Source organism: Zonotrichia leucophrys, chromosome 1A (assembly GCF_028769735.1).
Source record: "Zonotrichia leucophrys gambelii isolate GWCS_2022_RI chromosome 1A, RI_Zleu_2.0, whole genome shotgun sequence".
Classification (NCBI taxonomy): Eukaryota; Metazoa; Chordata; class Aves; order Passeriformes; family Passerellidae; genus Zonotrichia; species Zonotrichia leucophrys.
The window spans coordinates 34755373-34768416 of record NC_088170.1 but is presented as its reverse complement, the minus strand read 5'-3'; the positions used below and the strand labels follow the sequence as shown (position 1 = coordinate 34768416).

At 43.2% G+C, this 13044-nt stretch overlaps 1 protein-coding gene across 10 annotated transcripts in view; it reads left to right on the top strand.

The window, feature by feature from the left end:
* Positions 1-13044, top strand: part of ANKS1B (ankyrin repeat and sterile alpha motif domain containing 1B) — a 415189-nt gene that overhangs the window by 315545 nt on the left and 86600 nt on the right. Inside the window, exon 1 of one of the 10 annotated variants that reach the window (XM_064702141.1) lies at positions 2985-3031. The exons of 7 other annotated variants lie outside the window; for them this stretch is intronic. The gene's annotated coding sequence lies outside the window, so the exon portion shown is untranslated. Of the gene's footprint in view, positions 1-2984; positions 3032-3172; positions 3364-3654; positions 3752-13044 lie in introns of those variants that run through there. 2 more of the 10 variants (XM_064702139.1, XM_064702140.1) reach the window with 2 other exon arrangements.

The following is a 13044-nucleotide window of genomic DNA, read 5'->3' as shown; positions in this document are numbered from 1 at the left end:
ATATTTTATAAAACTCATTAAAGGCATCCCTCTCTCTTCTACCTAGATTCCCATTGCTAAAATAAATTCTTACTCTGCCTTTATGAAAAGACAGTGATCACACCTGTTGAAACATAGAATGGCTCACATGGCCCTCAAGCCAGGACTGCAGTGTGTCCAGAGTCTCTGGTCTCATATCCCATCTCAGTCCAGCCTGTAACACCCACAAGAACACTAACTGAAGAAATGGCCTGTTCCTGCTCATGAGAGAGGCAAATTTTTTTCTCCCTTTACAGTAACAGATCTTCTAAACAGACTGAGAGGTGTCCCAAAGAACATTCCTGCTATGACACAGGTCTCTCACTTCATTGATTTTTATCTTTACTTATCTGTCAGGATGTGACTGACCAACGTTCTCTTCAGCGCCATCACAGGAGCAGGGTGAGCACCAGGTACAAGTGGCAGCCTGCAGGTGCAGACTTGGCTCACTCACCACTGACACAGCCCTGGCACCTGCTCACCTGTAGGTGCTCAGGCCTCAGAGAAAGTGCTGCTGGCTGGAAAAGAAGCCAGGCAAAAAGAAGGTCAGAGTGGCTGAATGGGAAATGTACCCAGTGGTGAAACCATGCAGATCTTCCCTGTCAAAACATTACAAAATCCACGTTCATGTTCGCCTCTTCTAAGCTTCTCAATGTCTAAAAATGTCCTTTCTTTCACCATCTTGCTAGACACCTTCATCCTTTCTTTGGACTTGCTGTGTGTTACACACATCTTTCCTTCATGGAGAGCTGCTCTAGGCTGGAATATGTTGCAATCAATAGGAGTAATGAAGTTTATGGCAGGTATAGAAACCGGCTGGCACATCCACTATGTTCTGCCATCATCAGATTGGCCTCATGCTGACAGCCTTAACTGGTTCCTCCTCTGGCTTAGCAATTCCATGTAATTATTGCTCCTAACTCAGACAGTTGTTAATGGATCACATCCCACCTATTCTAAAGATCTGATTCCAATTTAAAAATGCAGATCAGAAAATCCAGGACAAAGCAAGTTCAGACTGTGCTAAAAGTCTTGTTAGTTACAGGGATAAAGATGTGGAGACCCAAGGTATTGGAAAAGTATAGACAAATCTATAAACATCATTCAACATTTTAAGGAAATGCTGCCAAAGCATCTGCTTTGACAAAAGTGACACTGACAAAGTAGACGTTAAAATTTAAACTGCATTGACATGTTTTGAAAAGATGAAAAAGAAATGTTTTGAAATGGACATGTTCATATTTCCAGACTCAGTTTTTGGAATTCTGTTCAGGATATGTTGCAAAATGTTTATGTTTTCTCCTGATTCAGGATGAAACTAAACTTTTGTATTCTGTTCAGTCCTTCTCCAGATGGGCTACATCAAATCTGTATAAACACCAGACTGTGTCTATAAGATTTTATTGAAACAATGGAGCTCTGCAAAGAAGCAGAGTAGTCAGTTAAAATCAAAATAATTTTCCAAATCTCATTCTAAAATGTGTTTTAGAGCTAATGCTTAGAGTTTCCCAACATTATTTTGGCAGGAGTAATTAGATGAAATCAACTATGGTATAGAAAACTGTATCTCTGGTTTTCATTACTACTTTCAGCATTCCTTTCAACTCTTAGATAATCAGCAGTTGATCTCTGTGATTCATAGGCAAACACTGCTGCCTTTACTCACACACGCAGCAGTGCATTCAAAGTCAGCACTATCTTGTGGTTGAGTCAGTCCAGCCAACCCGCTACACATCCCTGAGCTTGTGGCTATGTGCATGTTATCTGCACTCTGTAACCAAGAGAACCATTCGTGAATATCACCATTTACTCCTTGAAAGACTTGCTTTGGAAAAAATGCAGCTTAGCATTAGTTTGAGACCTAATTAATGCTCTGAGGGACATACACTCAGAGCCTCAAGTACGATTTATTTTGGTGCTCAAAGCCATCTATGCTTGAAGTTCTATATAAGCACGTGCAGTTGAACATGTCAGACGAAAGGGCTGGTGAATTAGGTTTCTACATTTAATCAGTGTGAGGTCTCTAAGCAGTCTGACTGACTATGAACTTGTGCACCTGGAAAGTTTGCCTTGCTGGTGTGCTGGATCTGCAGCTACTGCATCATGCATCCATCCCTGCTCTTCTTGCAGGGCTGAAAATGATACTGAATTTCAGCACTATGACTTGTATGTATAAAGCTGTGCTGCCCAGAGAGAAACACTTTGTTTTTCTTCCAGTTGTTTATTAAGGATTTTATTTCACAGAATACAGAAAGCCTCCAAAGGCAGGACTGGGGCCTGAGGCACCTGCCTGGCTGATGTCTTGGATAGATCTGCCAGGAGTGGGCTGGAGAAATGCAGCAGGCTCCCTATCAATTCACCCGCTGTAACTGAGTAAAATTGTTTGACCTGGTAAAATGCTTCTTCCAGTCTCCACCGGCTGAGCTAGTCAGATAATGTGCTCAGCCATCAAGTGTGTAACTTCCTCAGGGAAGCAGAGTAAGAGATAAGAGCCACCATGGGGGACTGGAAGTGCAACTCTGTCTTCTGACATTTTGTAAAGTTAAATTATAGGGGCATTATCTTTTGTATTTTATTTCATTTATTAGGCAGCGCGGGTGCTGCTTAATGGGATGCAGTCACTGAAGTAAATAATCCCGTGGGATGCTTATTTGTTCGTATTAACGCAGAAATTCGAGCTCGGATGTGATTTATGTAGACACTCGTGTTAAAAAAAAAGAAAAAAAACCAAGGTGGTTCTGCCAAGGGAACGAGGCAAGGCGCTCGCCAGCCGGCGGCGGGGACGGAGTTTGGCCGGCGGCTCCCGCGGTCCCCGCGCCGCCCCGGCTCCGCTCGGCGGCCCCCACCAGGCCCGGGGCAGCGGCGCCGCGCGGGAGCGCCCCGCCCGCGCGGAGTGCGCGGGGGCGCGCGGGGCGATATCCATCGATATCCATAGTAACGGCGGGGGCCGGGGGAGGCGCCGCGGCAGCTCCCGCCCGCCCGCCCGCCGCAGCCGGGACCGCACCGAGCCGCGGTGAGCGCGCGCGCGCGCCCGTCCCGCTCCGCCCCTCCCCCGCCGCGGGCGGCGCGGCCGGGAGCGCGCGCGCGCGGCCCCGGGGAAAGCGGGAGGGGGCTCGGGGGGGCCGGCGGGGGCGCGCGCGCGGCGGCGGCCGGACGGGGAGGGCGGCGGGGGCTCCGGTGCGCGCGGCTCCGCGGCGCTCTCCGTGCCTGACTCACCGCGGGGCGCGGGGAAGATGCTCAGCGCGGAGGGGTAGCGGCTGCGGAGCAGACGTCGGGGCCCCCTCTCTCCCCTCCCTCCCCGCCCCCGCCGGGCTCGGCAGCTCAGCCCGCCGCCGCCGCTCCTAGGTGAGACCGGGGGCCAGGGGAGGTGCTGGGCGAGCACGGGGGGCCGGGCACGGGGCCACCGGGCACCGCCCCCGCCCCGCCGCGCCGCCCGGAGCGGGTGTCGTTCCCCCCCGGCCCCGGGCGCAGGGAAGCGCCGGGAGCGGACCCCGGGGGACGGGCGGGCGGGAGCCGGCGGCGCCTGCGGTTGCTGCGTTCGCAGGATTATGTCAAGCCTCGCCTCGCCGGAGCCGCTGGGGCGAGCGGCGGCGGCGGCAGCTCCCGCCCGGCGGCGCTGCGGGGCGCCGCGCTCCGGGGCGGGCGGGGGTCGGCGGGGAGGCGGCCGCGGGGCAGCGGTGGGCGGCGGGCGGACGGAGTTCGAGGCGCCCGACGGAGCCGGTGCTCGCGGCTGGTGAGTTCTCACCGGGCCGCCGTGGCCGCGGGAGCAGAGCAGTCCCGGCCGCCCCGGTGCGCTGCCTGCGAGCCGTCCGGAGCGGTGATCAATCCCGGGGGAGCGAGCGGGCGGGCGGGCAGCCGCCTCCTGTGCCGCACGGGAGAGCGGCAGCGCGGCGCGCAGGGTCCGCAGCAGCGGCTGTCGGGGGGGCCGTGTCCGTGTGCGCCTGCAAAGCTCTGCTTGCTTGGGTTTGGCAACTTGGCCGTGGTGTGCCCTGGTCCGAAACTTGCTACGCGAGGTCTCGCCTTCACGGCACCGCTGGTTGTCCGCTCGGTGTTTCAGGAACGCTGGTTGGGCCAAATGTTACGGTTGTGGGGGGAAAAAACAAAAGGGATGGAAAGCAGAAGTGTGTAAAGATGAGAATGATGGTTTATGTTTCGCTGTCTCGGAAAAGACTCATGTTTGAAAAACACACAGTAATGAGCAGGTATTGTACTGTACGTCGAGAATGCAGTACTGGTATTGGGAGACAAATGGTACTTGAGAATTTTATATGGAATTTAGTTTGCTGCACACGTGCAGTAACAGTTTTCCTGAGCATTTTTAGCATGTGGAGTGATACATGTTGCCATGTGCCTTGCAAAATTCCTTTAGCTATGCGAGCAGTGGCAACGTGTGCCAACGTGCCCAAAAGCAAGGTGCACTCCATGCCGTTAAGAGCAGCGGTGCTAATGAGGAGGCTACAGTGTCCATCTGACAGGATTACTGATAGAACGTATCTTATCTTAAAGAACGTTTTAACTTGATCCTTTAACAAGGCACAAACGGCTGTTAGACCCTGGCGTGATGGATAGTAACTTGCCATTTGAATGTGCTTCAAGGACCAATTTGTGTCCTCTTCTGTATATGCCAAAATATACTATATAGTCACTTGCTAGAAAAAAACCCTCAGTGGAAGGCTGTTTGTGTGACTATCTTTTCCTGCATAAATGTGATCACAAATTGTAAGCACTCATGTGAAGTTGATACTTGTTTGCTCAGTATAAAGCCTTGGTCCTATGGTGTGTAATTAGGATAAGGAATTAAAGCTTCATTCTGATAGCATTCTAAAAATTTCAGTGGTGCTCTGAAAAAAATGAAGAGGAAGTGATTTTAGCAGAAAATTTTGGTCTGTTGGCAGTTGCTTGCTAAGAGATCTGTTCTTGTTGATACGCGAGTATAACACATACAAGCTGCTGTTGTGCTGTCGCTCCCACACCCTCTTAACTTTACACACCTGAGAAGTTCCATTTCAAGAATTTCTGCAAATGGTTGACACATGAGATCTGGAAGAGCTCGCTGATGTATTCTAAGTAAGCTCTGCTTTCTGTACCATTGGTGGGCTCTTTATAATTTTTTTTTTTCCAGAGAAAGGAGATGTGATAGTCAGGAAGATATAAATTTATCTAGAAAGAAGGCAAATTAAAATGTACTGTACATATTCATTCTACTTAGGAGGCATTGAAATGCAGTACCCCAAAATTAATTCAGAAAGCTGAGGGTCTGCTGCTTTTTCTCTTTGCATTTTTTTTGGGTAGGGGAGAGGGAAGAATGACACCTCTAACTGGAAGTGGGCACATGGAGTTAAAAATGCAGGGTAGAGGATGTGAAAATTGGGAGCAGAACTGGCACTGAAGGTGCCATCAAGGCGGCTGCACTGAAGTAGGAGCCTAAAGCAAACTGGCTCTAGGTAAAAGTTTTGCTGCTGAGGAACTTAAGAGGGAGCTGTGACCTGGGTCAGTCATGATTTAATTTACAGTCCAAGAAAAAGATACTTTAATGTTGAAGGAATCAGAATTCCATTTCAGAAATGTTAATTTTAATTTGTTTCTATCACTCAGAAGGATGGAGGTTTTGCTTTGTTTTAACATTGACCGATTGGCATTTTGGTAAGGATCTTTGTATTTATTTGTTGCATGTTAGTGATAGGCATAGTGAATAATATTCTTCACAAATAGTAGATTCCCACCTTGCTTTGGGCATACTCAGAAACTGTCAAGCCTTGGACTTAAGCTCTTTTGGCTCTTGGTCCTGAGACCTGCTCTGCATGCAGACTACAGGTTAAAGCAGAGATGAGAGTGAATGACACCATTCTGGGTCCAGCTTACTCATTTGCCAAATACCAATCATGAATAGATTTTTTTTTTCTGATGATCCTATTATCATAATGCTTTGCTTATTAAATGTTGAAATTTTATATTAATCTTCCAAATCAACACTCGCTCTGATGAACTGGCCAGTTTTTACTCTGAGGTATGTGATTTTTGTGTTTGTACATTAGGGAACACATTGGCTTATACTAGTTCACATTTTCAATGTTGTCTTCACAGTTCTGCGAGCTGCAAGCTTATTTTTAAGAAATCACAGTCAAATTCTGGAGAATAACACCTTCAGAAAATTGTACCATACTGGCACTCTTTACGATCCAAAAAATGCAATTTTTCCCTTTGTGTAGGCAATAACAGAGGGCTGCTTGTATTTGGTCTTTTAGTCCATGTGCCAACTATGCCAGCTTGTCTACAAGACAGTAGTCATGGTTCCAAGTTTCAAGGGGTTATGCTTCAGATGAAGATGGCTTTGACAAGGTAATTAAGCAAGGAAAGTTGTTTCATTGTCTTCGTTTGCTTGCTGTCTCTATCCATGGACTTTCTGTATTTTTTTGCCTATGAGGAGAAAAGATTCAAAAGGTGGTAAGTTCAGGGTTTCAGCATGTTATGCTGAGTATTTTGGGCACTGCAGTTCAAAGGTGCAGGTCTTCACATACCTTTTAATGCTTAACTCTATAATAGAGTATCAGTCTGCACCTTGAATTGCTCTTAGAGATTGTCTTGCTTTATGGATTACATGTAAACACAGTGGGGCATGCTTGGGTCAATTTTAGTGGTCATATTGCTTTTGATATGGACTTATATACTGCCAAGTGTTCTGGGTGGTGTTCAGTTGTGGTTGTTTTCTTTCTTTTCTATTTACGTACTCTGGAGCAGTAGAATTTTTCTAAAAGTCCTTCAGTCAGGTAGAAACATTTTTTCCTCTCTCCAAAGATTCTTCATTTAAAAAAAACCCTCAAATTTGGCCTGAATTCACTCTGACAAACTTGAGCACGGTGTTGAAGGATCTTGTTGACATTGTCACCCTGCAGTTAATTTCTCTGAAGTGAAGTATCTTGCAACATTTCAGATGGCTTCATGTTAGCTGCAGGTAGCAATTGTTATGTCTGGCCTAAGGAAGTGAAAAACTGGTGTTGAACAAACCTTAACCAAAGGAAAATCACCAGGCAGATAGTCTCTCTTCCTTGATAAAGAAATGGTCATTCTTGGTTGAGGAGCGCTGGTACATCTCCTTGGAGATTGTTCTCTGTCCTCTGATCACAGAGAGGTTCTTGTTGTCATGAAAATGCTCAAGCACATAGAAAATCCAGGACCATATCTGTTCTTCCTCCGTTCCTTCCTTATTGCCTTCAGCCTCTTACTGGTGGGTTATTTCTAACTCTGTGGACTGAGGAACATCTTTGAGAGTTTTGTGATGCCTTTTGTAAAAGCAAATGATACTTGGTCCCTGCTCGGCCCATCCTTTGGGGTTGGATAGCATCTTTGTGGTATCTCAAGAGGAATAACAAGAACACAGTTATCAGTGTTAACAATACCCAGCTTTGGTCTCTTTTTTCATTAGGACTCAAATCCCAGAATATGTGCCCTGAGAACTGAGTTTGGATTAAAGTCAAATGCCTGAAACACAGCTTGATCAAGAGAAGAGGTAATGAGCAGTGACAGTGTATCTGAGGACCTTCTAAGATCTCTGGCTGTGCTATCACTTGAGGGCACTTGCTCAATGTTAGAAAGCAGTCTTCAGCCCTGGAATGTACTTGCTCTGTGGACAGTTAAGATTGTACTTTTTTTCCCTTGTGGATATTCATATCTTGGCTTGTTTCCAAGGCTTGCATGATCCCTTGCTGAAAGAAGAGTACCTTTCCTTTGGGAAAACCAACTGAAAATTCCAACTGGTCCAGAACTAAGTAATTGTAACCATCCTGTTTTTTCTAAATGTACCACACGTTGTGTAGGCTTATCAGTGGTGCCTGAAATAAGTGTCAACTAGGGTCTTGGGAAGCTTGAGGTGAAAGTTCTTTCTCCCAGGTCTTTGTCTTTGGAGTTTCCTCTTTCTAGAAACAAGAAACTGGGATATGCTAAGGAAAGATATGTCATTTTTCTTACTTTTTTTTCAGCTTTGTGATGCAGGAAATCCAACGTGATTTATACTACATTTGTTACATGTAATTGGTTTGTTCTTCATTCTGTTCTTGTTTCCTGCAATCATCATACATTGAGAGAGTTTTTTCTATTGTTTAGAATGTTTTAAGTTCTGAGGCTGTAAAAAGGCTACATTTAATAAAAGCTGCAATAATAGCAGATGAAGTCAGCAGGGGGTTTTGCCTCTTTGACAGAAGATTTTAGACCATTGTTTAAATTTTGAAGTTCTTTTTTTCCAGAAAGTGCTTCTCTACAACGAAGAATAAGCATTTAGTTTTGCAGTACATTTAAATGTCACAAAATGGGCAGGTGATAAACATTTGTTTTGCTTGTCCAACTGTAGATAATTTTCTAAACTCTTCAGTTAGTTGACTGGTCCTCCTGGTGCAGATTGGGGTCAGTCCTTCAGTGCTTCTGGGTGTTTGCATGTATGCTGCCTTAGTTGGTTCTGGGTACTTTGAAGTAAGGCTTTTGCAGTGATATCGGTGGAATTATGTGTCTCTTTTACCATGGATATAATGAAGATAATTTCTTTCTTCTTCATGTATCTGTTCAGTGAAGAGCACTATTACACTCAATATCTTTAAGCATCTCAATACAATGATGGTACAAACCACAGGTAAATTGGTGAGCCACAAAAATGTTAGGGTGTAATGATTCCCAATATGGGAAAATGGGAAGTCAGTTACAGTGTTCATCGAGAATTATTATATAATACTAAAATGTGTGTTTATGTATGTGTTTGTGCATGGATAGTAGGAATAATTTAAATTCTAGAAGTTTTACTGTTGTAATGCGTGATCATCTCACTGTTCTCAATCTTCATCTTACCCCACTGAAAGTGATATTAAAGCTCTCAATAATTTTGAAAAGAATCATAAAAAATGTGTGTAAAAATAATCTAGTAAATTCTTACTGTTTATACAATCTTATATAATGTCACAGCATAAGGACATATGCTGTAAATGCCAGTTTGCAAATAGTTAAAAACACTTATTTTTTAAGTTAACTGAAAACTGGCTAATTATCTCTTTCAAGATCCCATAATCAAAGAGCTGTTGTGCTTTGTTAATGCTTTTGTTTTCCAGGAATATTTTCAAATATAGTTATAAAACCTTGGAAAAGTGTTACTTTGTTAATAGTGCAGCCACCTGGAAAGTACATTATTAATGAGTATGCAATTGGTCTGTGAAGCACCTGTGTTATTATTATACAATCAAAATACATAGAACTTCAGTTTTCTGTACCAATATTAATAAACCACCACAGAGGTAAGTGGATATTAAAGTGAATAGTCACACAGAAAAATACTTTAGCAAAACCTAAGGGAATTATTGTATGATTCATTGTATTTTTAATGAAGTCATTATAAACTGGATGTAAGTTATTATTTTTCTTTAAAATCTGAGTGTGGTAGGGATTTGGCTTTTAGCATTAGGAAGAAACAAGAATTCAAGGATTTCCATAGGCTTTTGTGAGTACTTCTCATTTCTAATCCATGTTATGCCCAGCTTGGGTATTTCAGAAGCAAAGATTGGCTCTACAAGAAGCACATTATAAGAAAACTTCCAAACCTCATCTTTGTTAAAAATTCACATGAAAGTGTTATGTTTAACAGGTGTTGACAGGAATAAAAACGTGTTGCACTAACCATTTCCTAGGGATTTCCCCACTGGTTATTAATTTAATTAATTAACTATCCATGTCACTTTTACATACTTATGCAAAATGACAATAAATCTTTAATATTGTCTCTATACTGCAAAGTTGCACTTCTTTAAGCATTAAAATATGAAAAGAACATGAAGTATTACAACTGTCATTTTTTGCTTGAATTCTATTGATCCTAATTTTTTTTGTTGGCATGAGTATCTTTAACTTGTGTTAAACCTTAGCACAAGATACAGGTTTTGGAATCATCATGTGATGGTGGGACTTGAGTGCTGCCAAGCCACTGCCTGCGCTGAACCATCTCAGCGTGCCACCAGGCAGCTCCATACTTGTCCTTTAAGTACTTTGTGTATGTGTTAGTCACAGCACAGTAATAGCAAGTTTAATTGTTTAATGCTGTCCGCATCCTGTTCCTTTCATAAACCTCCCCCAACCAGTGGAGGATAATCTTTGGGCTTGCCTGGATGAAACACGCCCTTTGCAGCTGTAGTTCTTGGCTGTGCCCAGTCCTTGCTGGTACCATTTTTGTTCCTTGCAGGGCTGTCTGGGGCTGAGCAGAGCAGCTCTGCAGCGATGATGCGCACGGGGAAGCGCAGGGCAGAGGGAAGCATCACATACCCTCAGGGTTTGTGCTCAGAGGTTTTGAACACAGTTCTCAGCTAGTGAGAACTGTCATAGCGCCACTGATTCTGTTGACTGCACAGACTGAAGAGCATGTCTCAGGTACCTTGTCAGAAATAATCTGCCTGGATACTAGGAAGAGGGACAAGCAATGGAATATGTTCAGTTATCGCTGTGGTGAAGAAGCATTTGGCCTGCTTCACACGTACCTTTTGGAAGATAGCAAGAGTCTTCCTGCTGCTATCACAGTCATGGGAGCTCTGACACTGAGAGAAGCCCTGTGGGGTCTTGCTAAAGATGCCATCTTTTAACATGATTTTATTTACTTCTTCTGATTCATTTGCATTGACCAATTAATTGGCTAAAACTTCAAAGAAAATGAAATGTTGAAGAGGAAACTCGATATGTGGTTTTCAAAGGGAAAGGTGCCTTTAGAGGAAGTGTTCGTATAATTGATATTCTCTGTAAATGCTCAGCTGTGGAAATGGGAAACTAAAGTTGGGTGGTCCTGATCTGGAAAGCTTGGCTGAAGAGTGTTAAGTTTCCCTTTGAAGTATATTTCACTAAATATGCCATGTTCTACTGTATATACAAGCAAGTGGTGTTCCTAGGTTGAAAATTTTGTTGAAATCCTTTAGCCTTTATATTTTAAGGGTAGTATTGCAGGCCTACACTTCTGTAATAAAAGTATTGTTAATGTTCATTAAAAAAATACATGCCTTTTAAAACATAAGCTAGAGAGCAAATCACAGCTCCCCAAAATAACAATCTTTTTCCCCATTTAAACGGTTGATTGCATTGAGATTTCAGTTTTTGGTTATTAGAGGGACTGAAGACTACTGTAGTTATAAGAAAATTTACAAGCTCCTTTCTTTTTTGAGCACTTTCCTAAATACTTCCACAAGTAAAGCAAAGCTGCTACTTGCTTCTGCTGGCTCTCAGTATGGTGCACCATCTCCTGGGTGTGGTGCCTGAGGACTTGATGGTGCCCATAGTGGTCAGATCACCTCAGCTGAGAACAGTAGCTTGGTCAGACTGGGAAGTGATTCCCCAGTGGCTCACTCTTTGATGTCTGAGATTGGTAATCTATGCTGGGATTTTTTGCAAGAGAAAGATCCTGTTTTATCTGCAGAGCATCACATAGAATTGATTTTTTAAAATGTCTTTCTTGACTTACAGAAGAAAAAAATTTCTTTTGCAAAAGTAGTTTAGAACAGAAGTACTGTAAAATAAACAATCTGAGTTAGAAGCAGTGAATAAACACAAACCAGCAATCATCTTTCCATGTTGTTTTTACATTGGCATGCACCCTGCTTTGAGTTATGTAACTTAAGTAATAGGGTTGTTCTTTGACCTTCATAATCTCATTCTATACTGGAGGTACAAATATTCATGTAAAGTAAAATTTCTTCTTTTCTAAGCAATCTTCACTTTTAGTTATCTGTATGTGATGATGATTTTATTCTTTAATGCAAAACTGTTGATTCATGGAAGTAATCCTGTGTTCATGCATTATACAAAAGCTATATCTGGTATTGTTGCTATTGCTAGGGGCTGATGTGTCACATTTTTATAAATCTTGTTTTTAGAATATCTTATTTCAGCCACCACAGCCCAGTTCTGTTTAAAACCTTGTTATGTTGATCCTAATGCAGTGATGACATAACTAAGAGAGTGAGGGGGCTTATTAAAAACTAATAATATCCCTGAAGTATTATTTTAGTTTATTAGGAATATAGCAAATCCTTACCAGTCAGGTGTTCCTAAAGAGGTTGATTTGAATGTCTAAACTAAGTGGACTTCAGCAGTTTTGGGTTTTTAGTTGTTTTTTTCTTTTTCTTCTACTCCCCCCCCTGTTTTTTAGTCTAAGTTTATTCTTTTATGCTATGGATCTTGTACTTCATTATTCACCTCTGCCATTCCCAAAACCAAATCCTGATCTTTTGCCCTGATGCCTTTGTGCTGCTCCATGGGCAAAGGAGAGGTGGTGCTGCCCTTCCAAAGTGTGTGTGGAGAATCCTTTTGACTGATGGTCTCCAAGATGGATCTCACCATTTGGCTTCCTGTTGTTGCTCCTGTTCCTGACTTCCCACCTCAGCATAGGCCCCAGTGATGAGACAAAGCTCTGAATCTCCCTGCCCGTGGGAGGAAGCAGGTGGTTGAAACTTAACCCGATCTTGAGGCATCCTCGTATCCTACAGATTCAAAATGAGGATTAGGGCATCAAGTATAACTTCAAGTCGGTCTTTGTCACACATTGCTGTGGTGAGCAGAGGGTCTAGCCCAGCAGTATGAAAACTGACATAACTGAGTTTGGTTTAAAGGTCTTCATGTTGCTGAATTCACGGATAAAGCAGCTTGAATTTGGCTCAAATGTTAATGGTGTGTGCGAGTGTATAATCAAATTTGAAGGCATTTACATAATTACTGATACATCGGAAGCATTAAGAGACCTGTCATGCATTATTATGCTATCAAATGTGATACCCTTTGTAGGCTGTGACACATGGAGTGTTTTTGTTTATGCTTTTGACATGCTACAAAAGATTGTGTGATGCATTCAGAAATTACATTGACATTATAGCAGTCTCTGTCTCCCTTTTTCTACACAGCAGTTTTTCAGAGAGAACAATGTCAGTCATGGTTTTCTATAATCTGAAAAGGGATAAAAGTTGAGTTAGTTAATCATCATAAAAAAAAAATAGATGAAGGAGGTTTTTTTCTACTTCTTAA